The sequence below is a fragment of the Camponotus vicinus genome, unplaced genomic scaffold (genome assembly GCF_025532165.1).
Source record: "Camponotus vicinus isolate PSW18456_S1 unplaced genomic scaffold, iyCamVici1.0 SCAF_4, whole genome shotgun sequence".
NCBI lineage: Eukaryota > Metazoa > Arthropoda > Insecta > Hymenoptera > Formicidae > Camponotus > Camponotus vicinus.
This window is the reverse complement of record NW_028141976.1, coordinates 4,679,393-4,706,940: the sequence shown is the minus strand read 5'-3', so window position 1 is coordinate 4,706,940 and position 27,548 is coordinate 4,679,393. Positions and strand designations below refer to the sequence as shown.

General features: G+C 38.5%; 1 long non-coding RNA gene across 3 annotated transcripts in view; it reads left to right on the top strand.

Annotated features, from left to right (window-relative positions):
* Positions 1–26,260, top strand: part of LOC145971152 (uncharacterized) — a 33,581-nt gene extending 7,321 nt beyond the window's left edge. For all 3 annotated transcript variants that reach the window (XR_014438781.1, XR_014438782.1, XR_014438783.1), the window contains exons 5-6: positions 23,601–23,689; positions 25,926–26,260. This is a non-coding gene — a long non-coding RNA (uncharacterized LOC145971152). The remainder of the gene's footprint in view (positions 1–23,600; positions 23,690–25,925) is intronic.
* The last annotated feature ends 1,288 nt before the right edge of the window (positions 26,261–27,548 follow it).

Below are 27,548 nucleotides of genomic sequence, written 5' to 3'. Positions count from 1 at the left end.
CTTTCCAGCGAATGGGAAGAAGCTAATAAATTACCGTTCCCCCGGTGGTTGCAACAACAGTAGTATGGACAGATATTGATGTCGGTGAAATATTGTTAGGAATGTTTGCGGGAAAAAAGTGTATAGTTAATGTTGCGTTGTCATATATCTTGGCTCTAACTACGGTATTATACGCGAATGGAATAGATATAAATGAGCGTACTTCGTAGGCTCTCTAAACCATGAATAAATTGCCTTAATGAGTCTTAAATAAATTACACCAACTCGAAATTATTTCCTCATAAGAGTGCGTTACTTTATCGCTAATTTGTTGTTATTATATTTAAAGTAATTAAAGGGCGCTCATTTTATCGCATAATTTCCAATATTCGACGGACTCTCGCCAATAAGATCTGATCGAAGCTACGGCTCTCGCCGAATCAACATGCAAATATGGAAGACTGGTGCATTGCATGGTGCGGTAGTAATATCGGTTAACCCACAAAGATCGGCCTCACGCTCGATTTTAACACTCCGAACGGTCGCACACGCGAGCTTCTGGTCGAAAACGTGGCAGATGCCGTATTTGCATAATATACGAATAATATCGAACCGATAATCGCGGTCTGTTTCTCCTTACGAATGATTCTATACGCATGTATCTTTACAATTGCGTGTATTCCTTTGTAAATCGATGATTGTAAAGAAAAGAACGTTTGCAAAGAACGAGTAACAGCATCAGCTGTATGAGAAGATACAATGACAGCTTGAGAACATGGAACATTGTATACTGTCAAATTTATTAATAAAATAACTTTTAATAATGAAACTTATGGATTTATATTCGAAAGACAATGTAAACACAATAGCAAACAAAAAAGATTAGTATTATTTGTTTGACATGCACATTCGTCATCTTTTATATTTGCTAGCCATAATGTACATTATCTAAAATTAAATTAGTGGATGTTTTCTGCTAAAAAGAAAACTTACGCAAATAACTGATTAATTAATTAAGCGAGATGTAATTATAATAATGACGACAAAATAATTTTTTAATTAGACAGGATGTTTTTTATTATCGTAAAGTTCGAGACGTTGCATTTGCGTGACACAACATCAGTAATATTACGTTTAATTCGTATAATTATCAAACGGTTAATTAATTAATTACTGAAGGGACAATATATTTAAAAATATCCCAGATGTATAGATAAATAATGATACCGCAGGGAGAATCGCCACCGTTTTTCTGTACACGTGCAAGAAAATTAAAATCTATGAGCCGAGGAAACATTTGCCGCTAAATTACGGTTAATTAAAAAACTCGTTGCAGGGAATAGTATTCAAAGTCCGCAAGTACATTTTATATACACAGACTTTGATACACGACAAATATCTAGATAAAAAGGAATATAATGGGAAGAGTAAACGTCGACGAGAAACGGATTTGTGGAGGATGAGAGAAAGCCTCGTTAATTCTTTAATTCACCGTTATATTCGTGTTAACGGGCAATATTTCATGGCGTTGGCAGACATTGCGCGCGTTATCTTCTTATCGGGTGTCTCGAATAGCGTTAGTTCATTAGTGAACGATTATATACGTTATGGAACGTTGTCTCTACACGCGTCGTTGCGTAATAAAGCATAAATCTCTGTGCCCCAGCAAATATGTACACCAAATGGAGAACGAAGACGGTGCAATAGTTCGCGCTACTACACATGCATATGTATGTTTCATACATTGTTATTCATTAATCTTGTCTCGAACCCTTCTAGCAGCTAATCCATGCATCATTTGCGAGCAAAAAAGCATATAAATTTTTGAATTTTTAAATAAGAATTAAAATTAGCATGTAACTTCATAAAAAATTTTGCAATTGAATCATCAAAAAATCGAAATTCCCTTTCTGATGATAATCGAAAACTATATTCATAATTAAATCATAAAAATAATTGAATTTCACGAAATATTGATCTGTTTGTGCTCCAAATGTGTTTGTAGAAAAATAAAATATTTTGAGAAATAAATAGAATTCTTTAACAAATAAATTATAATACAGGAATAATCACAATAACACATTTTCGCAACAATTTATTGTTTGATAAGCATTGTATGCGGATCATCTGTACGCAAACTCCGAAACCAGCGTTACGTTTATCGATGATATCTATGATATGAGTTACAGAGCATTTAACTGAGATTACTGCAATTTATCAAGACTACTGTAGACTCTGGTTATAAATCAAGCGATGTACATAATTCGGCTTGAAACATCGGATCGAACTGACATTATTGACTTTTACGTCGATGTTTTTGCGAGATAAGCTTTTTTGTAAAATAAATAAAGGAAAAAATCAGATGATTTTATTTATCAAAATCTTGGTGTTTATAAACAACTCGATGTTGCTAGAAAAATCAATCTTATCATTTACAATACAAAAAATATCGATCAAAGAGCTTAAATTGCTATAGTCTGATTATATTCGGGCCTATTCTACTGGCATATTCTAATCCGGATTTGTCGATTGTCCGGATACTTACATACATATACATATATAATAAAATTATTTCGATTATTGTATATTTTTTAGCTGTAAAATAACTAAATGATAATAATCAATATATTTGTATAAAAAGAAATTTAACAAGTGATAAACAAATGCAAATACGCGCTGTCATACGGCGTATATTCAGTCTCTCATTTTCTTTCTTTTCATTTCCGTGATTATACGCGGTGATACAACGCACGCAGAGAGCCGACTCGATAATTTGTAGAATAAATAAGCCGATGAAAAAACGAAGACAGCTGAGGGGACTACGCACTCGTTCTTCGTCCGCTAAGCGTTTTTCACGAATATTAAATCGGCTCGTGGAATCGCCATAGCGCCGCTGCTAGATACGTATCGGGATACATATCGCGGTGATCGCGCGAACGAAATGGCGCTCCCGAACCAATTATCCTCTCTCGAATATCCACAACACGGCACTAAGCACCCCGGGGCGACCGAGATGCAGATGATGCGCTGCTGCTCGTTGAAGATCGACCGCGACGATGGTCGGCGCAATGGATGGAGGGTATCTGCCTATCTACGCGTCGACATGCGTGTGCGTGAGATAATTGCTCGCACGATTTTGCGTAATGCAGTAGATACAAGATTGCGAAATCTCGGGATCAGAAAAGCGAAGCGAGGCAGCGCGGAACTGAGAGTCCCCGATCCCGTAAATCAAGGGCGCGCGTTACTTACAATAATTTCTCGGCGCTAATTACATCGAGTAAAATTAATCTCGATTCGACGATAAGAGAGCAACAACGATAACTTGATCTTTATGCCTCAGGAATAATGTAAGAGCGAAAGGTTGAACGCGCACCGACTTATCGTCTGTTGCAATCGATAGAGCTGATTTTATTTTGTTGAGGCTCTTATAGAACAAATTTATAGCGACGTGATTTATGTTTTAATAAATAATGAGAGATAAATATGTCGCATTTTATATACGATTAAAATCATAAAGAATAACATTGTGTAATACAAGTATTTTTGCTCTCACAAAATGCGAATGAGTGACTTTAGAATATCTTTGCACAACATGAGCCGCGGATTATTTTCTTTGTCAAATATTCGGCTACCAACGTCGGACAATCATTTAAAAAGGATAGACAAGAAGATCGACAGGAGTCGTCGAGGATTCGAGGAAGATGGCAAAAGAGGTACTCGAAGACGGCTGCTCGAGCGCAACCTTCGCCCCCGGCGGGACCACGGCCGGCGAGACGCACGTTGAAACAACAAGAGGAACATCGTCGAGGAACAGAAATGTACGGGGAACGAAGGGAGAGGAGTGACGCTCTCGGAGAAAGAGTAAAGCCGGCGGTGGGTTGTACACGGTATAATTACAGAGGGTAGAGCAGTGGCTAGACCCACTGCAGCAAACTTACCGTTGCCCAAGGCGCCAGCATACTCGAAATCGACCGATCCCGCTGCGACTCCGGTCCTAATTCGTATTCGTGCCCCGGGTGTAGCAGATAGGATACGCCTCGAAAAACGGCGGAAGGAATCTCCCGCACTACGCCCTTCTTTCTGTCGGCCGCATTCTTTCTTCCTCGCCTCTCCTTTGCAATGCAGATGGGGTAAGCAAGAGTCTTTTGTAGCATAAAGTAACGTCTTTGTAAGTGAAAGACACATAGGAGAAATCTTCGAGAAAAGGAAATAATAGCGTAGCAGATATCAAGAAAATTAGAGTGATTTAATTACCTTCATATTTTTTTCATATTCTTTTAATATTCCACGTGTAATATACGCGTGTGTTAACACGTATATAATTATTCTACTGTCTTGCATCAATTTAATCTCGTCGTAATGTTTAATCGTATCGCGAAACGTAAATCTGCATTAACCACCCCTCTTACTCGTATGGGCAAACCATGTTTGAACCAAATGATATTTTTTTCTTTCGATACGCGATGCAAAAGGAAGATGGAAAGGGGACCCCGATTCCTTCGTGCTTTTATTTTTATTCTGGCGTAATACGCGCGAACCGAAGAGTGACGATCTCGAATCCTCTAATTTCGGTTGGCCGCGGCCACCGATAATTAACGAACTATAATCAACGGGGCAACGTAACGAAACGTAACATGGCGCTCTCTTTTCGGGCCCCGGCTGGTTGGGCCGCATTAAGTCCTATGCACACCGGCGTAATTGCGCGTGTGTATGCACACACAATTTATCAAATGTCGCCAATTAGATTATGATGAGGTATGCCGACGTCACTGGTGCTGAATAAACTTTCATCTTTACGCTCGCGAGGTAGTCGTTCGTATAAATTTCATTCGCATAAATTATCAAAATCATTAAAATCCAATCGATTTTAAAGGAAAGAAATTTTTACGTTGATATCAAGATATTCCACGAAAAGTCGTTAAAGTTTATTAATGTGATTTTATATCTCTGCGAAATAATGCTAGACAATAGCTATTAATTTTTCTTGCTCCAAAATTAAGAGGAGAATAAAAATATCATTACTCGACCTCTGAAGCTTTAAATAATAATTCTCATTTCCTCTTTCCTGTTGCTGGAATTTCTACTACGTCTTGCACATGAAGAGGCGTTTCTTCAACGACGTATGAGAGCAGCCTAAACATTTCGCTGTTATAATTACATGGTGCCGCGAACGGGAGCTGGCAGCCTTGCGGCGGCAAAGCCGGGTGAGCGACATCGCGAGTGCGATCTACAAGTTCAGATCGCGTGAGATGTTTCTTCGTTAGGTCAAGATATACTTGCATATATACGTATAAGCACAAAAGCGACGCGCCTAAAGCGATGATTGACATGAACGAGAAAAGCGAAGGAATTTATCGCTGATGGTACTTTTTGCGCGTCCATGACAAAAGACTCTGCGTGCGAAGAACCGCTGTTTCTTGATGTGATCAATGTATTATTTGGTTTATAACTAGATTCGAGTAATGCATTATGTATTCGGAACTTTAAGTAGCGTACGCTTTTTTCGCTATCGCATGTACAGTCTTAAAAAATTAATTTCTTTCTATTATATAGAACAATCAAACTTTCCTACTAGATACAGTTGCACAATTTCTTTCGAAATGCAATTTTTACAAGTGTGAAAAATAGAAATATTATTACGCACAATAATTATTATTAGGTTCTATCAATGCGAGTTAATAATTCAATGTTAAATAATAGTAATAATTTGGGGAATAGCTTGAAACTTTTACGTGTTTTTTTTTATCTCTTCGCAAAAAAATGCTACTTTTGTTTTATTAGCTATTCTTTGCTCTGCCTGCTTTTTGCGTCTTGTAATTCTGTAATAAGTTGTAATATGTTTATCTCCCTCCACCCTCCTCCCTTCCATTACTTCTTCCAACAAACCCCTATGTTTGTTCGCTCCCTTTTCTTCTGCGCGTGCATTCCCTTATCAGATATTCAAGCAAATGCTCCTACTTTTCCTTTATCGTAATCACTCCCTAAGAAAATGACATAGAGCATAGCTATTTCGCGTGCGGTTGTTAATTTATCGCGGTTATTCGTATCGGGATCGATTCCTCTCGTCCGCTAAACTCCATCGTAGTTCTTCCGCATGCAGGTTTCGGAACTGGATCGAGCATAGAACGGGGTACACAGTGGATGGCGCGTACCCCGCGACCAGAAATTATCCACTTTTGCGGTAATTCGTAGCTGCCGATGCGCATGGGGCACCACGCAAAATGGCCGCCGACTCGCGAGTCCCGATTGGTGACGACGGGGTGGGTTATTTGAACGGCGGTTGGTGGTTCAGCGTTGCCCGGCGCGAGTAATTTTGATCGTGATTATACTAATTTCATAGTATACCCCTTCTCGGTGGCTTAAGCATCGCCCGGGTTCACACGAGCAGCGACGCGAGCCAAGAGTAACAGTGCCCGTGAAATGCAGAGCGGTTCGAAAAGTCCTCTCCGCGCCGGCCGCATCCGATTTTCGAGTTTTGAATACCGATCGCAACTATTATCGATGGATTGCGTCGAAATTCAGGTATGTTCTTCCTCTAAAAAAAAGCAATCAAATGTAACTTATTCGGCAATATTAAGTTAAATAGTTTTTAAGATTAAAAACCGAAAAAAAGGATTAAATTCGGGTCTACCTGTTTTTTATTGTTTTAATCATCCACTTGAGATATACAATTTCTTAAAAAAAAATTTTTTTTTCATAGAGATACGAGTTCGTTCAGCAAACGCATCTTTAGTATTGTTATGTAACGTTTAACAATTTGACTGATTAATTCGACTGATTAATTGTTATGCAATTGTTATACATCAACGCAAAAAAGGTGGATTTTATAGAAATCTTATATCTTTTCCGGGTTAAACAGAAATGTAAAGACGAAGAGTACCGAGCGTGCGAAATGGTAATCGCCTCAGCTATTGCTATTAACGTCAGCTATATTGAACTATAATTGTCTTGCGCTAGCGCGGCGTTTCACAAGCAAAAGTCCCCCGTTTTGCTTCCGCCCTTCTCTTTACCATTCCTTCTATATCTTTCTCTCTCCATTCCCTTTGCAGTTTTCTCCTTGTCTGTTGCTTGCACTCTCTTTCTTATTCTTCTGAGATTTTTCTCCTTCTCTTTTCCTCTTTCTCCCTTTCTGTCGTCCCTCTTCTCCTCTCCTCGTAGGCAGCAAGCGGAGCAGCGCTGCCATCGCTGCCGTCGCCGTCGTCGCTCTGGTGGGGGCTAAATTACCACAATTTTGTACTTTTTATACCGCGAGGGAAAAAAAGAGGATAATTTTTGGTGGAAACGCAACAATTTTATCGGCCGTTGTTATGTGAGATCAGTTGGTGTCTACTGCCGCTGCGCGTTACACCTGTCCGCCTCGTACGCTTCGATTCCAAACGCGTCCCCGAATGTCACTTTGACCGGGAACGACCCCGCGATCTCTTCAACATCGAGATGCGCGTCGCCATCTTGGTAACCCTGATGAATGATCCTTGATGTGGAATCCCTCGCGCTTCGACCTTCCAATCAGCCCCGCGATCGCAGAGTTCATCGGAACTATGACAGGTGACGCGTAATGGCTATTGTATATCATTTTACTTCCTTCACAGTGACATTAAAGTGAAGTGTGAAGTTTTTACACATGTGATAGCACCACGTAGAATCCATCAAATATTTATCATTCGCGAAACTTTTAGTTTCAAGATATATATATACATGAATATTTGTGCTACCAAGTGTGTGCGGCGCAGACAAACGGTCGCCATTTTGGAGAACTTTCGTTCTTTTCCCGCTAGGCGTTATATATGTTATTTTTATGTGTGGGTTGTTGCTGTGATAGTGGAACCCTCGAACTAAGATTTTCCGCAAAAGTTTTTTCCCTCTTTCTTTCTCTCTTAAATTGTTATTTTTTTTAACTGTTTTGCTTCGGATGTTTGGCACGATGGGAATGTGCACACGTGATAAGCTAGCCGGTAGATTTTCTGAATAGCTTATAGCTATCTAGGAGGGAGGGGGTGTAACTTATGCTGGATAGTATATCATATTCGTAACCGTGCTATTTCAATGCTATGGTACTCAAGTTTGCTCAGGAAATATTTTTCCATTAGAATTTACAATGAAATTGATAAAAATCGATATTTAATTGAGTTGATGCGTTTCTGTGTACTTATTATTGACATATTCTAAAATAGAGAGTTAAATATTCTTTTTCCATAATTAATGAAATAATCATTTTATTTCATTAAATGATTGACTTTGGAATCTAATCAGTTTGCGGTAGCTTAAAAAAGAAACGAAGGCTTCTAAAGAATTGGCCGTGTGATGAAATAAAAACAATCGGCTACTAACAGACGATTTTTAATTACTAGTTGTCGCTACGGAAAGAATTCGCTATCTTCCACGGCTTCTTCGTCTTCAATGTATAGCGCCTTCCCGAATGGATTCTTTTCGAGTTTCATGCCGGGGGCAGGAGCATCACTGTCCCAGAAGATTTATATCCTTAGAAGTTACGTCCTTACGGGGGTGTTCGCTCTGTGCTTAAAGTTCTTTTCTTTGTTGATTATTTAGCCGTGAGCGATCTTTCTGCCATACACAAGAATTTCGGAGCAGGTCGAGGGTATCGCAATAAGAAGGAACGAAGCCCGAAAGGCATGTCGATGATCCTTATATCGCCTTTGAGGCGATCTAGATGACGTAATGTTGTTAGAACTTATCTGATCTAGGGTTGGATGCTATTAAAAACCTTGATGCTATGTGATGGAAGGCATTCTTTGCCTTTTCGTTCATCGAGATGAAATCGAGAATGCACAAGGTCGATCGAACACCTAGATGTTGATCACGCAAAAATGAAAGCATGGATGAATACATTGTTTTAACGAGATTTATTTCGCCGATGGTGAAATCTCGACGGTATTGTCCATAAGTGTTAATAAAGTTAAATGAGGATATTATCTTGATGCTATAAAATAATGTAAGTACCATAATATTTACAAGTGTTCATGTTTACTCGGCTTATGGGTTGTTAATGGTTGCATAAAGACGCTATTCATTGTTCACCGGCAATTTCAGAAAGTATACAAATCAGCATTTAACCGTCAGTTTATGAAAACCTAGAGGTACGCGAATTATAAACGCATTATTTCCTACCGTATCATAATAGTAGTTTGTTAAATTCTGATTATACCATGCATTGTTTTAAAGATAATACCGAACAATATAAGAACTATTTGAGTGAGTTATTCATTAAAATTTTATGTATCACGTATTGTATCGGCGCGAATATATGTATATGATTTATATATAATTTTATGTATCGTTTAAGTAGCTCATAAATTAATAACTGCTTTGGTTCGATATTAAAGTAATTTCTAAAACTAAAAAAATATTATAAAAAAGGATTATTTGCAATTAATTATCGTTGAAACGACGTAGATAATCTCGTCGTGAATCATCAATATTGCAATCTTTATCTTTCCATGTGTGTCTCTTATGATTATTCTAATTTTTTGAAACTAATTTAATAAAAGATGTAATTTTCTCTCGAAATTTAAAGGTTGAAAAAATAATATCATTGCACAAAAAAGATTACGTTTGCAATTTCGCATCATCTATGACAAATATTTTCTCTCTCGGCGCGCGACTTGCGCTTCTTTACGTCGCAAAATCGACGAGATGTGCGGATCAGTCGCGTTCATTATTAATGCCGAGGGTATCTATCGCTCCCGGGCTTGGTGGACCAACGTCGAAAAAGGGGGAGAAGAAGGCAATAAAACCGCAAGGGCGAAGAGGACGGAGGTAAATAACGGTGGAGGAGGCGTGGTTGGCGCGATGCGGCGCCCTCAAAGCACGGTCGTTCCTCGAGGATACATCCTTTAAGAGCTCGAGGTACGACGACCGACGAAACTGGGAGCCCCGGAGATAAGATCCTTCTAGTTATCGAACGGACTCCCGTTCTCGATCAATGTACCGAAACCCGTTCACGGATTTCGACGGAGCCGCGGGCGAGGCGATCTGCCTCCCGATTTCATCTTACGCCCGAGACACTTCAGCCTTGAACTACCACAAGGACGCTTAATCGCAATCTCGACCACTTCGGATGTCCTTGATTGATTTTAAGAAGTCCTCTACCGATTCAACTCGCCGCGCGAGATCACCGTCGGCGATTTCCTCGACAAAGCATGCGGCTACCCGTCGCAATGCTCGTTTGTCTTTCCGACGGCAACAATGTTAGCACCTGCTACCATTCATTGGTCATCGCGATCAATTTTTTAGTTTCACGTGAATTGAATCTGATTGGAATGTAATTCGTGTTGAAGACAACTTGGGCTTTTTTATTGAACGCGCATGCCTTAAATTATATAGAAAAAGTCCTGTAGATATTTTGATGCGTAACATTAGTATTTACTTGGTCCCAAATGAAATGAACGAACCTAGAAAGTCGAATCATTTGATTCAGAAAATAGTGACGAAAGATACGCGATATCCACCCATGTCCTGTTTCCTCGAAAACGAGACAAAATACATCCACACCGGATAGAAGAAGTGGTCGAAACACGCCTAAAGCCCCGGGCATCAAATGGATACCTTCGACCCGAGCCGAGGATCACTTTAACGATGATACGATGAACCCGCGGCCACGGAAACAAAGACTGAGACGTAAGAATGAAGGAATATACGTCGTTTAAGGTGGTAATTACACCCTCTTTTTATATCTCACAGCCGCGCGGCAGATGCGGCTAATGACAGCCCGAATGTGTCGATGTGTCTCACGGCAGGAGACGCGACCCGGTTCCTCGGATTCTGGCGCCGTTGATCATCAGACACTACAGCCGGCTACCAATCGGAATCGTCGGGATATCGCGTGTGATCCCGATGACGGAAATCCTTACATGTGAGGAAATTGCCGCCGAGTTTGAAGGATTGAAGCCTCCAAATTGATGGCTTTGGACATTTTCTGTTGAATCTTCCGCGTATCTCGCGACGCGTGGACGCACATCGCGATATAATAATAAGTAGTCATCGATAATTCGCGACTATTAGCTCGAGAAATAACTACAAAATAATCTCAGAACTTCCTGTAGCGGATTTCAAAATTGACGGTCTTCCTCGCGTTTCACATGCTTCCAGGTGTTCGAACAGTTCTAGGATACGATTAGAATATTTAATGAAATGCGTATTAAACTGTTGATTATTTATTTTCTGTTGCTCTTGTTGTTCTATTTCTTTTCTCACATTTATAAGTTTATTATACATGAATTATGAATATCTCTCTTTCTCTCTCGACTAATATATTTTATTTAATGATTATTGTTGAGCGCAAAGAAGTATTTTTCCATTTATAATTATTAATTCTGCGAAAGCAATTTTGAAATACTCACGAAGATATAGAATTGCAAAACTCGGGTGGAATACAAAGGTAAAAGATTCTGTTGAGTGGAATACAATAATTATAAATGATAATGAGTATTAAATTTCCTGTCTATTGTACATGATAAGAAACACGATCTCGCATGTGTATAACAGCTACATCGATTTATCTGGATAACATCAGGAAAGAACGGAGCGGTTTTTCGGAACATGCGTTTCACGCGATCCATAGAATTCCAAGAAAGCTATAGTATTGCGTGAAAAAGTCTGGAATCCTACGAAATTCATTTCTACGTCTCTATTACACGGGCGATTCCATCTATATGCAGATTCCAAATATGTTTTGTCGCTCTCTGTGAAATTAAACTTGTATTCCTTTTGTACGCGGCAACACCGTGACGGAGTTTGTGTCCACGAGCGAAGAAGCGAAGGTCTGGTCTTGATCCGCCCCGCGCCTACAGCAGCCTCTAATTACCAAAAATTTTATGAGCCGCGCTATGGGTTCTGTCATTTGTTTGTTCAAGCACGCCGGAAGTTGAAGCTAATTGATTATCTGCTAATTTGTAACGTTGCTTGCTTAGAAGACATTGGTCCTCGGGTACCTCTTTCTCTCTCGCGTATGGATTCGATCAGATGATTATTAATGATAAAAATGCAAAACGTCATCAAAAACTGTGTTATTTATTTTATAAGCAATAACATGTGCATTAAATCAAATATTTTCATAATTCATTTGCAATTTTTTTAAGATAAAAATAACAATTTAATAAGAATTTAATTAGAAAGTTTTACATCATAGTTTCATGTCTAATTTTAAATTGTGAATTATATTTTTATTACAATGTTTACGAAAATTACCAATGTAAATGTAAATATCGCAATTGATGGAACTTTCAGAGAAAGAACTTTGTACATCGCGATCCGAACAATGCATACGCGTGTTTTCAGACGCTCGACACGCGATCAATGATTGAGGCTAGGTATAGGCCAGGTGAATATACAGCTGTTCCGTCCATGAATTTCTAATGCTTCAAAAATCGCGGCTTACTTGCATGAATAATAAACGGCCGTGAGAAGTGTTCGTGTACAAGAGAGGGTCGATTGGCCTTTTTTCGTTGAGATTTTCGAAGTTTGATAACTAAATAGATGATAAATACTATGTATTAATCATAATCATATATGTATTCTTTAATTTAATAATGAATAAAAGAGAGGAGTGCGTGTTTTAAAATAATTGCAAATAATAGTTTAAAGCAATGCATATTTATGTCAAGTTTTCCATTACTTCACGTACGCACAAACATTTAAATCGAACCAAAAATGTGGCGACTATCATTCACATGAAAGTAGAAGCGAACAATGTTTACCCTTGTCTCGTTAGCGGATTGGATAATTATATCAAACTTGATCTGATAAGAATAACGCAATTTAAGGTCGTTGACTGTGCATCTCAGGACGTATTACTCACGATGGTGAGATTTGTCATTATTTTGATTATTTTTACCTCCGCGTTGTCTTCAACCGTGAGAAAAGAAAAATAATGTATTTAGATTTAGATAAAATTATATGTCTTCAAGAAAGGTGATTGAATGTCGTTAAAATAATTAACGATTAAATAATTGTTACTCTTGAAGCATTAATCATTCGGATGCTAAATACATAAATGTCATTTAATATTAATGCATTCAATATTAATGTTCTTTTTCAACAAATACGACTTATAAGAAAATTTACTTAATTACAAAGCTTAGGAATGTCTGGTTTCTAAAACTATATGACTTTATTAACAATTCGAGATAGAATAATCCTAAGCAAAAAGTTTCAAATGGATATTTTGGATGCATATTTTATGTATATGTTAAAAAGTAAAATAACTAAAAATCGACTATTGTTTAATAATATAATAATATGTATGCGATAGGCACAAAAACTGAACAAAGCAATTAAATTATACTATATCCTATAAGATATTCTAAGCTCAGCTCGCTGGCGAAAATTGTGGATTTTTCAAAGTTACTCGATTTACCAAGAAAACAAAACGTATCTCGTTGAAATTTATTTATGTCATACGAACCATTTCAGCCATAAATTTTTATCAAAATTATTTTTATCAATTTTTGACAGCATTTTTAAAAATAGACTTACGCGAACAGAATTTTTTTCGAGCTGATACTTCTTTTTGCCATTCCTTTCACCTTTCTTTTTCATTATTCTATGTATCTTTCTCGTCTTATAATTTTATTTAAACAGAATAAATAATTCATTCATATTAAAAATTTATTAAAAATTTTATTTCTAGATAGATATGAAAAATTCGGCAACACTTTACTCGCGTTACTATTCATGATTTTTCTCTTGTAATAATATTTTCTTTTCATTATATGTATTCTCTTATGCAAGGAGAGAATCGATTATTTATCTTTACATATTGATGAAGAAATTATGCACCTATGCAATTTTATTGAAAGTTGACTTGGATTAAGCGGCAAAGCGATATTGTTATTGCATCCGTATGATTATTATGTCTTATGCGTACTATCTATGCAAATCATCAGTGATACGCAACGTCTCATTACTATATTATTATATATAATATATAATTTGTTCATTACTGATTACCTAACAATTTGCTACTTTCATTTTCATTATACCGTGTTCTATTCGACTTAAAATGCAGTGGCAATCGTCAGACGACGCAACCAAGGATCGCGTCTTTAGAAAAATGTAACGTGGCGTAGTGTATACAAAAACACATTTTTCGAGAACACCTCGTCGGCTTTTGAGGTCATAGGCAGCGTTTCGGCGCGGGTCGCAGGAACTCGGCGCTGACCCACTACGCGGGCCCGAGGCTGCGTAATAACACGGCAGCACGAAACAAACCAACGAATTAGGTACTATCGGGTTCTGCGAAAGCGGTCGACAGACAGACGTTACCAGGACGAACGAATGAACCAAGTGAACGAGCGAACGAACAGACGGACGAACAGACAGCTAGTGCGAGAGGGCCGAGGTAAGTCGAGCGGAGCGAGGAAGAGACTACGAGGAGCGAGACCTCGAAAGGGCCTGGCCTCGTGCAATTACGGGGCCTCGGCAACCCCGGCATTATCCCCAATTATCCGCATGCGTTTTCAAGTTAGGCTTTCGGATCCCCTCGGGGTCCGGGGCCCGCGCGAGAGCCACCGCGAGGCATCGCGACCCAAACGTCCATACAAGCCTCGGAGATACGGAGCACGGAAGGAGGAGAAAATGCAAAGAGAGAGAGAGAGAGAGAAAGATAAAGAGAAAAAGAGAGAAAGAAAGAGAGTGGAGCACCGACGATCCATTATGTGGCGTCTGCCGTCAGACACGGATCGATTTCACCGTTTTGGAGCGGTGTCTGGTCTTGCTCTGCGACCGCAAAAGCTGTGCGATCAGAACGGTCGCATGCCTTGCGGCGAGCATCGCGAGGAATCTCAAGATATGACGATTTCGAAATATCTGAATCAACATCTTAAATTTACGGCAAAGAGCTTAAAATTTCTTATAACAATGAAAAATATTTCAGGAAGTATTTAAATAAAAAATAAATGAAAAATTATTTAAGTGATATTTCAAGGAATAAGATATATATTGTTAGATTTTTTTAATAGAGAGTTTTATATTTTTTAAGCAATAAAACTATAAAAATTATACAACCTTAGGAGAGAATTTTACAACTGTCATCTCTAATACTTTATTTAATAATAAATCCTATATGTAATTTCTTTTATTTCTACCACTTTATATTTGCATGAAGATTTTTTTATTTGAAAAGAGAAAACATTTACAAAAATGACTGGACATCTGCAATAATATTGAGTTCACTAATATTATTGAGGACGCATGGTCAGGAATACACGCCACAGCCAAGCGTGCAGTAAATCGAAATACTACCGATCTATTATGTGGCATCAGATCCGAATCGATATCGATTGTTTGAACCTGCGGGTTCTTAACCGCAAGGCATGCGACCGATTCGTCGCGAAGAGCTGATGCAGAACTATTCTGACGTCCGCGCATCTCGAATGCCTCCGGTGTAATCGTGAGGGAAGGACGAGCGAAGGAAGGTCGAATGGTCGATTACGCGGCCGCCAGGTGAAAACCGTTACCGATCTACGGAGAGTAGCTTGGATAAATCTAACGTAATACATGTCGGTTGTTGGATTTTCTCTAGATTCAACAGATTTTGATTATCATGAACGTAAAGCGAAAAGACAAGATGGACTGACGATATTTTAAAAAATAATAAAAGGCGAAGATAAGCAAGAGTTGTTTTTGATTATAATTTATCGCGATATTTTAACGAAAACGCTACAAAGTATGATCGAATATAAAGACGATTTCGAAGGCAACAGGATTAGAAAGAGACAACCAAAGAATACCAATGGCAACGAACAGCTGTAAATGCATTTTTGTGGTCGCGCTCCTTTTTAGAGCCTAGATGCGATGTTTACATCGAGAAAGCTCCATTGTGACCGCATAAAGTCTCTCCTCGACGTTGGAAGATGAGATAGAGAAGATAGAAGGAAAGAAGGCGTCCCATGTAAACCGTTATGATGACACGGCATTAATGGAAGATTGTTTACCGCGCATTTTTCGTTACCGTTATTTTTCTCACGAATATTCATAATTATCCCGTGTTTCTTCCGAGTAATATCTACTGCGACATTGAACTTGTATGCTGTGTGAAGTAACCGAAAACTGATCACAAGATTGGAAAAATTAGAATACTTAAGTAATTCCAACAATGAGGTGATCGCTAATTGCTAATTACTTGCTTAATAAAAATAATCATTTATTGATGTATCTAATAAAAATGCTAACTCAAAAGCTTATATATTATAATATGCAAATATTAGGATCTTTGAAAATAATTTCCAACTTGCTTATATTATCCAACTCAAGTATTATTGTATCACGATTTCACTAACATTTATGTTTGAAATCTAACGGAAGAAACCGCTAACCAGACACAAGACTTCGATAAGAATTACTTAACTGCCTCTCTCATGCATGAATCGTAACGACTAAAAGGTGGCCAAGAAATTTTACACGCTTATGTGTGATTAAGTATAACCGACGCGCGCGAGATACCCGATATTAACCGATTCATCTGAGCGAAAACGAAACCGAGCAACATATTCGTAATTGCGATGGCTAGCTGGTCAACTAACCATCGTATAGCTTACCGTGTTCCGACAGAAACTTCCTAGCCGCCTGAAAAGGTATAATTCGCCGCGCGGTATCTCATAAGCTTTCGTCAATCGGCGGAGATCTACGCCGTTGATCTAAGCCGCTCAATCACGGAGGGTAGGGCCGGGTGTGGGCACTTGAAAACGGAGCACTTTGGAGAACTCTCGGGCGAGTTCCCCGGGAACTAGCTGGCGTGCAACGAAAGATTTACAGTCTCCGCACCGGAAAGGATATCGAGAGGGCGGTCGGTGGAAGAATGGTTTCCGGTGGCGGTAGCTCATACAGCTCAGACATTGCACATGCATACATTTACGTTAAAACTGATACACATGCCAACGCCTGCAAAACTAACGTCGAATCGGCCAGTAGATAATGTCTCGCGTCTTAGCAGGAATTTGTAAAAAAAAAGATTTCTCATCACTGTACTTGTGTCAAAAACAGCTGTTCGGCGAGATTCTTCGCTAGAATGTGCGCTAAAATAGTTTTTAACCGGGGACAGCTTTTCGACATCCGTCGCGATTCATGCTCCTGCTTTCTGGCTTATGCTGAGTTAATTCAGTCGAAAGTGTCTACTATAGAAAATGTGGAAAACTGATGTGACTTGAAATGTCATTGTCAAAGTATGTCCCAGAGCAAATGTACAAAGCCATAAATTTAAGCGAACTACTCCTTCATAATTACAGTCGAATTTATGCGACTTTACATGCTTGTAACTTTTGTCACAAATTTTCAACCTACTTGTTAAAATAATGTTTTCCTGAGAAAAGTTTATACTCCTTTTACACTACCGTGTGCTATACTTTCCCTTTTTTTTTTGCAACTATTCTCCGACATATACTACTAATCGAACTTGGAGTAACTTATAACGTGCAACGCCGGCGAAGCATTGTTACTCGACTTGAAGCATACGGTCTGTTTACGCCGGCGATTACACGCGAAACTAGAAGTTAAAGTGTTAAAGGGATTCCAGCTTTTGTTCGTTCCGCGTTCGGGCGTAAACCACGTGTCGGTTACGGTCGAGGCTGTTATTTCCCGGCGGACGATCCCTTCAATCAGGAATTACATGCAGCATGGCGTTGTGCGCGACCGGCGCAATTCTTACGCGACTTACACCTTTCGAGCACAATTTTCATAATGATATGCGAAAACAGGAGAGATCGAGTCGCGCTGTATGGCTCCATCTGACACATGGAATGAACCGCGGCAGATGACGACCGATCCTGTGCTTCCAAGAGCGATATTCTTCGGGGATAATGAGCACCAAACCCGCCTACCACCGTGTCAACCGCGTGCGCGACATTGACATTGTACCCTGTCCTCTTCGCCGCTGCCAAAAGTCGAGCGATGCGCTCGTTAAAAAAAAAGAGGGGGAAGCCCGACGTAGCAAGGTGCAACGAACTCCGCCGGCCGGCCAAATTGCTACCTTCTTCAGCACACCCTCCTTATTACGGCTCTAGTTCCGTCGTGGAAAATCACTTTGAGGGAGTTTCCGACGAAGTTGGGGATTTAAGAAGCAGCAACTATAATTGGATAGATGTACGCGGACAATGCACTCGCGTGGTTAGAGAAAACACTTTAGAAATTGCTTGTAATATATTCGAGTTTTTATTCGAATAATTTCTTTGCAATCGAAAATCTTGCATTTATTAATTTTAAATTGCTATATATTTTAAAACAGATTATTTAGTATTGCGAAATATTATTATGATTTCTCAAAATGAAAGGGATAAAGAAACAGTGAATTTTTCATTCTTGATCAAAATGTTCAAAGTTGTGACGTATCATCGTTTCATTAATATTCCTCGACAAAAATAGTTAATGAAATAAAAAATAATCTAAGTATCTAATTAATAAAATCTAGTAACTAATTAAATAAAAATTGCTCAATGAAATATTTTTATTATATTTTTTATATTATATAATGCTTGTCTTGGCATAATCTATTACTGGATTGAAGGTGCTTCGTGATATCTTGTAGTAAAATAACAAGTTTGCGTCGACGAAATATCAGATTGGCGACTTTCTCTATCCGCCGCAAAAGTAGCGGCCTTGATCGCTCCACGTAGGAAGTTCATGACCGTGATTCAGGAAGATTGCATCCGAGTCCGCGCAAGCGGACTCGGCCGGAACACAGTGGGATTCTCACGCGAGTTTCCGCGTACAAGCGTATTCGCGCGTTCCTCGCATCACGAGCCCTCGGCATCGCTTCTCTGCTTCCCGCGCGTGCAGCTTTCGAAATATCGTGGCTCGCTCCGCTCTATGGTTCGGTGCCTATCAATCACTTGGTGCATGGTCCGACAATAAGACTCCACGAAAGAGGGAGCTATTATCCTGCCAGACTCTGGTGATGCACGACCTCCAGGGCCCGACGCTGGACCTTAAGCCCTCGCCGAACGCGATCGTGAGCCGCACGAAAATTTCGTAACGTTTTGCGAAATGGCGAGAGCAAAGCATCTGACGGCCTTCGAAATGTAATGGAATTCCGCATTTCACGTTCAATCTTGATGCCAGTGTAAATAACGTTTGTCTATGTTATTTAATTTTTTAAAGAGACTATTTTACATGAATTTAAAATGTGAGTTATTAAAATATCTAATATCAAAAATGAAAACGCTGTGAATAAAAATTTCGTCTCACATCAAACTTTTATTATAATGAAATTAAATTCGTGTTTATTGAAGATTATGGACTTGACAGGAAGCATATATTCTACAGAGCTTGAAAGATTTCTTTGAAAAATCTTCTAAGATTACAAATACGTACATTGTTATCGAGTACATCGTAGAAATCTTTCTAAAATAAGCGGGGTAATATCAGTAAGAAGTACATGTCGGAGCCGAGGGAAGAGAATTATGATGGTGCGGGCCCCCAGGAAGCCTTACGTCCGTATTAAATCTCAGGCAAGCACGATGGCATAATGAAAAATCCGACAGTAGACATAAGTCAGGGCCGTCGCGAGGAAGAGCGATCGGGCTCGTTCTCCTCGTGAATATTCATCGATCTCTGCTTCGTTGTACAATGGCAGGGCTGAGAGTGGTGAGGAGAGAACGAGATTCCGCGCTATTGGTGCGAAAAGAATGCCAGTAACCATACAATATTCTCTACTCGTATAACGTGCTCCGATCTCCGTGAAACACGCTAAAATTTAGACCGATTAGTTCTTCATATACATTATTTTTCTCTATTTAAATATTTTAGAGAATGTTAATTGTTAGAGAATATCTACTGATACTTCACTTTTCAAGAATCTTTCTTATGTATCATCAACTGATTTCCACGCATATTTATATTTTTTTATTTTATTTTCTTAACATTTTTCATCAAAGATTTAGATATCTATGAATATTTTGTCATCTTGAACGTAATTATTATGTAAATATTTGATACATTAATTATTTTATGAGAATGTTTCAAGATTTAAAAAATCGTAACCACTGTTTCATTCAGAAACTTTTTTCCAATATCCATTGGATTTCCAATATCCCAAGGGTGATTCGAGATGTTCGCCATCTTTAAAGGAGTCTAGGTTTGCGTGCCTAGCATCCACATATCTTCGAGGAAGAAAAACTCGTTATACATCGTATGTGTATTGATGTGTGTGTGCAATCGAGGGTGCATACAATACCAAGACGATCTATCGCATACGCATACTATGTTCGCCGACGGCGTGAATCGTCACGAATGCAGGTATAGCAAAGGCTGAAATCCCCAATCGCTGGAAATTCTTAAGTCATACAATACGTCGTTACCAAAGGTAATTTTTGCTCAATGATATTTATTTTATTAATCCCATTAAATTCGACATGTCTCGGAATTATCTCTCGATTCTTCATTGCAACATTTTATCTCATGTTCCTTACCAAAGCGTTGTTGTATATATTTGTCTAGCTTCTCTACATGACTAGCTATATAAAGTACATTAGGCTGCATCAATTCTTTCTTGATACTTGTAGGCGATGAAAAATTTTACTTGGATGTAAAAGATCATACTTCATCTCAAAAAAATTTCAATTACGAGATTAAATATAAGAATTGAAACGTTAACAAACAATCAGGATAATTCTGTACTAGCTAAAAATTCACAGATGAAGCGCACTAGATAAAATACATTACATCGTGCAACGTTACACGTAAATTTAGGAAACGATAAATTTTTTGAGCAGAAAAGTGAGATGAAAAGGTCGCTCCTGGGGGTTTTCTTGCATTTCTTGCCTGCTCTTGGTCGCGGGGTGCAGTTGCTTTCGAAATGACATGCAAATGCAATGGGTATCCAAGGTGAGTCTGGTTTTTCAGGGCGTTACTCTCAGAAATTCTGGTCGGTTGGTTGGTCGATGCAGAACGTCGAGGGCGGTACATCTGTCGGCGGAAGATTTATATCCCGAGGCCGAGGTTGTGCTTCTACCCATTCCCGACTCGCGACCGTGCTAGGCACGCAGGCAAAAAGCAACTTTGTATCGGAATTCACGAATCAGCGACGCCTCGAAATTCATTTCTTATATCACGCAACGGATTAAAATATTCAAGACTGATTTACGTACATCAGCATATGCAACTACCTAAGTTAGTAAAGCTAAGGGACATGAATTAGAGAGTACATATTTACATGTGTGCAGGTCGTGAATGTTTTTTCGGTGATTAAGCGGAAATCTATGACAATGTCTGTTAATAAATCGACTGACAATTTTTGTCCGCTGATAATCCCAGGGAAATAATCAAGTCGAGTTTAATTAATTAAATATTTACGGCTACCGTTTTGCGGCACGCAAGACGTGACTCTGGCATTTTAATAAACTGTGTGATAAACGTTGCAATATTATGTCTATCAAATACTGATACATTACTGCAAAATTAAATATTGTTTATATCATCGATATGATGCACATTTCTTAAACAGTTGAAAAAGTAATAAATAAGCCAAAATTTAAATACTATGTCTCGATTATGTTGAATTAATTATTGATATATTATTACACTAGAAAAACGAATATTTTATAACGCACAATAACTAAATTCAAAATACCAGAATATATGATTAAAAAAAATTCTAGTAATAAATAATTATAATCTAAATGGGAGAGCGGGGGTGGAAATCCAATGATCTTGCTGAATCTTGCGGTACGAATAGCAGACATTAACGTTACGGCGCGGTTCAAAATAGAGGATTCTGGCTTGGCGAGAAAACGATGCGATGCGGCGCGATTATAACTCGGCCGCAAGGCTCCGTCGGGTCTATCAAAACCCGCTCAGCCATACATCAATGCCATCTATACGTATAATTTCGATGTCGACTGACTCTTGGTTTTATTTGCCACGTGTAAAAGCGAAGGCGTACGCGCCGCAATGCGAGATTTGATGTTAGGCAGACTCAACGCCGCACTTCGCTCCATTTTTTTATACGTCGATCCAGATCCTTTCGTGATGTTTCATATGGATGCAAGCTGGTACCGATACAAAGATAGATATTTTGTAACCAATAATTATTGTGCAAAAATCGACGCAAGATATAGATCATTGCAAGAATCGAAAGGAAAGAAACTAGCCTTACTAGTAGCTGTACAATTATTTTTCTTGGAAGGATACATGTATAGTATAATTTGCATATTAACATAACGTACAAACTTGTCGGGAGATTTTATTGTCGTTCAACAGTCACTTTTATATTTGACAAATTGATTAGTTAGAAATCGACACTAAATAGTAACTAAGTATAAAGCATACATAGAGCACGATCAAGGAAGATGAAGCATTATTAGGAGTTAAATGATACGGTATTATTCGAAGATAATGTGGTTTAATAGCCCTGCAATTTTGATCACTCAACTGTCATCAGGCTACAGATATATAAGCAAATAATGTCAATTCGTGTTCTCTCTATATGATTATGTTTCTGATTAACATATATCGAGATATGAATGATTTAGTTCTCGCGACATCTTTACTTTTTGATAACATGAAACTAATGCATAATTATATATCTCTGACATTTTACAAACATTGTAACTTCTTCGTGTTAAAACTCTTATAGATTTTCAAGCAGACTTTTTTATTAAATTTCTAAACTTGCGTATTCAGCGCATTCTTCCCAGCCATTTTGTTCGAAAGAGATCGCGAAGGACCCGCGCGGGCGAGAAAGCCCATACACCACGCGCTCTTTTTGCACCGAGATCGGTAATAACCCAATAAATCAGAGTACCCCAGCCAGTGCAATTACGTTCCGTGGCTGAGAAACTCGTAGAACCCAACCCCTCTCGTAAATATTGCCCTCTGCGAACCAACGCAGCATCCACGCCGGGTCCGCCGTCGTTTCTTTCTCTCTCGCGGCTCCTTCTTCTTTTCTTTTTTCGATGGTCTCACGACCCCGCCACAACTAGAAGATCCTCCTCGTGTGCACCGGGGTTGTCGATGATACTCGTGCCTCATCCCCTCGCGAGCATCCTGCTTGTGTTCTTTTATTACTCGCCCGCCGTTCTTCCCGGACGTGGACACCATAGCGCAACCATGGGAACCGTCCTGGCATGGAGCGTTCGAATTCTCGAGAGGGGAGAGGAGAGTTTAATTACCACTGTGCGATCTGTTAATTCGCGAGTGTCAGCTTGAGAAAGCGAGCTGAGAAGCGAGAGGGAGGATTTATCTCTCCACCGTCGACAGCATCGACGCGAGAATTCTGCGGGAGTGCGTGTTTGCGAAAATATGGGGGTCGAAATGCGACGGACAAGAATGCGTCTAGGTCGTGGAAAAGGGAACGAAACAGAAGAGACTGAAATTCCTTTGCTATAAAACGTTGAGCGAAAGAGCCGATCGATTTGATTAAAGATAGATAGTTATCTTTCACATCAAAAAAGATGTCTTCTTGCTTAAGATTAAATTAATAAAACGCTATACAATGAGTAAAATGAGTATAATATATGATAAATAATTCATAATATATTTTACGCTTTTAATATTAAAAATATTATTGATATAAAATACGGCTACTAAAAATTTACGGGTTAAAAATTTTAAATATATCTATCTCTTTTTTCCTCACAAAACACGTTGATGACATTTGCCTGATTACTTTTCAGGATGGCAAAGAGAATGAGGGAAAGAAGCTACCATAATTTTTCGAAAATTATCGCCATGCAATGCAGGCCTCGCACATGACATATGACAGGTATGCCATCAGAAGGACGCAATTCTATCAATTTCGTCATTCTCGAAGGGGTAGGAGATGCGAGTTTTTTGACAGCTGGTCCGTGCCATTACGCCAATAATATATCGTCATTGGACAATGCAATGATCCGTTTGTTGAAGCATAAGTAGAGAAACGTCAAACGTAAAAATGATACAAGGCAAATTATACATCGCGCTGAAACCTGCACGAAAAAACGGTCGACTAAATGTCACGAATAATACATTCGGAGCGGCCTGTGTGCGTTATTGCATCCAATAATTATTGAGAGAACCGCGCACTGTGACACACACGCGCGATAGTAAATAACATTATGTGACAGTTCCAGCTTGTAGCATACAACGCGAATTGACACCGAATGCCAAAAGGCTCGCATAATTTTTTAACTTTACGCCAATTAGCCGCTTTGTTTCACCGCCTCTATGCTTAGTGAGACGATAGAGAGGTATCATATTCATAGGTATGTATTATATTCATTTGTTTGATAAATGTCACGAACTTTTGCAATTGCAATTCTTCTTAGATGGTATTACGCAAACGGTTTGCAATAGAAACTCCAATGATTATTGATGTAAAGAAAGTAACACTATTGTTATATAGCTCCATGATAATTGCCCATTGTTTCCAAGGAACGCCTTGGTAATATTGCTAAAATTTATAATATCAATCTTAGGATGTTTGCAACAATTATTGCTACTCAAGATTAAAAATCTCGATTATCTGCGCGTTTCGTCCATTTTAAGTATATCTTATTGCTATCATATTCGCAAGGTATAAAAAATGCAGATTACTTTTTATTTTACCATGAAATAAAAATAAGTTTCTTCTATCGTTTTGCGTGATTGCTAAGACAATATTGAGCAACAATGATGGTTTTCCGGAGCATTTTAGTTGCCGTCGGCATTTTAGAATCAGGCGATAAATCTCGAGACGAATGGGCTTTTAGGAGACCCAGTCGTTAGAAAAGAAGCAAATAGAAAATGCGAAAATGAGAGAACACGTTGCCAATAGATTTACGAGGCCATCCGTCTTCGTAGTACGCACTTGATGCTCGCACACTCGCGATCAAACGCAGTTCATCTATGCCGTATATATGTTTGTGCATACGACATATACACGTACACATATGTATGTACGATTCTAGAGGAATGGTTCGTTATTATAACCTACGAGGCGTAATTGTTTCCAAGGAACCGACGTGGAGAAGACCTTGCCTGAGAACCTAGAAGTATTAGTGGTGTTCTACAGGGCGTTTCAGCGATAGTGCTATTAGTCACGATCACTTCGCTCGATCCTAATCGCGGTAACACATGAAAGAAACTACATGTTAAAATTTGCATTGGTATAATCGACTCTAAACCGCCAGTTTCGTAAAAAGAATTTGCGCTGTGAAAAAAAGAATAATTCAAGAAATATATATTTGCGAGGAAATTAAATTAAAATTTGCTAATAAGATTCATAATATTTAATTAGCTTTATTAAATTTAATCTGCCTATTTCTTAATTTCTGAAAGCAATGGCGTTATAAAAAAAGCATAGATTAAAGTAGCTATTTAATTTATTTATATCAGCGCTTATCCAATTTATCACGACAAGGAAGTATATTAATGCCAGCCATAAAATGTAAATTCGATGAAGTTGTAACTTTCGTGAAACGCGATAACGTCTGAATAATGACAAGTATGCATAATATTTATTATAACATAGTAGAGTGATAACACATAACACTTTCATAGAGTTTTGTTAAATTTAAATTTAGAATGAGACGAGACAAATTTGCAAATCTGTGATGACTTTGACGGCACCAATACCAATGAGACCTTGCTCGCGAAAATGTCGTGATATTAGTTGGCTTCCGCGGGAAGCTCGAATGATAGTGCCGCTAGTCACGACTACCTCGGTCGATTGTAATCTAGCGAGCGCAAAGGAAGCGGTTGTATTTTTATCAATCATCATGCAAAGTTGCCATTTTTACAAATGTCGGAAACGTGAGACGCGCGGTTTATCGATGTCGACTTTACCCGAATTCCATGTAATAATTCCGCTAAAAATAATCGGATAAAATAAACAACCTGTGACTCGTGATTAAATTAGAAACACGCTACATTGAATGACACAACGTTGACGTGGCTTATCAAATTTGTTTTCTGCTGAGAATGACACAATAAATCACGAGTCATAAAAAAAATCATCCGCGATTAATTATATTTATTTTCAGATTTGTGTCCCTCGCGTAGCGAGTAAACTACAAGGATATGTACACAAGTCTTGCTGAGATGATCATGGCTGAAAGAACATCCTTGTAGGAGCTTATCCCGATGGTAATGATTACATAATTAATCGGATAATATGCAAATTTCTCTGTAAGATCAAATGCTCGGCTATTAATCAAACTTGAGATTAGTACGTTCGTCGTTTCCGCCACAAAGGAAACGAAAATAGAACATGACTATTAATTGTGCAATGCTGTGCACTTGAAAAACATATATCATTATGCGCTCCAAGTGTATGCAATACGTGATTATAATAGACATTAATGTACTCACTCAGATGAAGCAGATGCTAATAAAATTACATCTACAAAAATAGAAAAATATTGCATTACAAAATGATTTAAGATTATCCAATGTGATAAAATTATCCCACGAATTGTAATTTTATTCCTGATAATCATTAATTATTTTCAAAGACACACTGTTTCTTTTCTTTTTCTGATGCATTTAAAATGCATTTTTGCGGATGCAATCTTTTAACATCTTAAGAATGTGCGCATGCTCGTTTATTTGCGCATAAAACTTTTGCACATTTCACCATATTCTCGCGTGTTACAAGAAAATAGCGGAGATACGTGCGTCAGCGGGAAAAAAAATGATTTTTTAGAACGCGAACCCGGAATGGCGCCGGCGGTCCGGTTTAATCTCGACACACCCATTACACACGGCGTACATATTACATCACGATCGCACTCGATAGCGAGCGTATCTATACGAGCCCTATCCCCCCGTGCCTGTCCGCGATACGTATAAGTCGCAATTAAAATTCAAGAAAAATTCTCGGAAACCTGTTCGAGACTGAGCGAAATATTTTGCTGCGGGGTGGTCACGCAGGAACGCCAGTCACGGATGATCTCGTTTAATTACCCAGCCCTTAAACGCGCTCCTTCTCGAAATTTTTATCGTCCGGCATATCATCGTTCGACGATCATTCTCGAGCAACGATCACGTCGCGGTGATCAATTATTTTGCGTAAAATTAGATACTTTTCGACACCTTGTTAATATAGTGGACTCTTATATATTACTATTCCAATTATTTTCTTAAATATCCGGTTTGTACATAAAAGCAACAAGATGAACTTTTAATTAAGATTCAAATGTGCGTCCGACTTTACATTTATCATCGATTTATTATCGATACATTTATCATCGATATACATTCTAACAAGATTTAATTAAACGTTATACGCTGGCATCTTAAGATTCTGTAATTTTATAGTAATTATATTAATAAATGTATGTGTATAAAATTATATTAAATTGCTCGTTTATGCTGAAACATCTAATTAATTAGTCTTATGCTTATTAGCATCATTTATTAATTTTTTGTCCCATATTAATTTGACAAATGTAGCGGCATTTCATAATCATGACTGTGTATGTAAGCCATGTAAAACTCGCACAATATTAGAAACTTTCCAAGCGTCCTGTTTTACAGTTGCAATTTTCACTCGCATCTAATCATACGATCAGTAATCGATAAGGTCGTCACACCACGTTAACTATATTCCCGGAAAATAATATCGCTTCTATTATTTCTTTTTACACCTCGCTAGTAATTTTTCC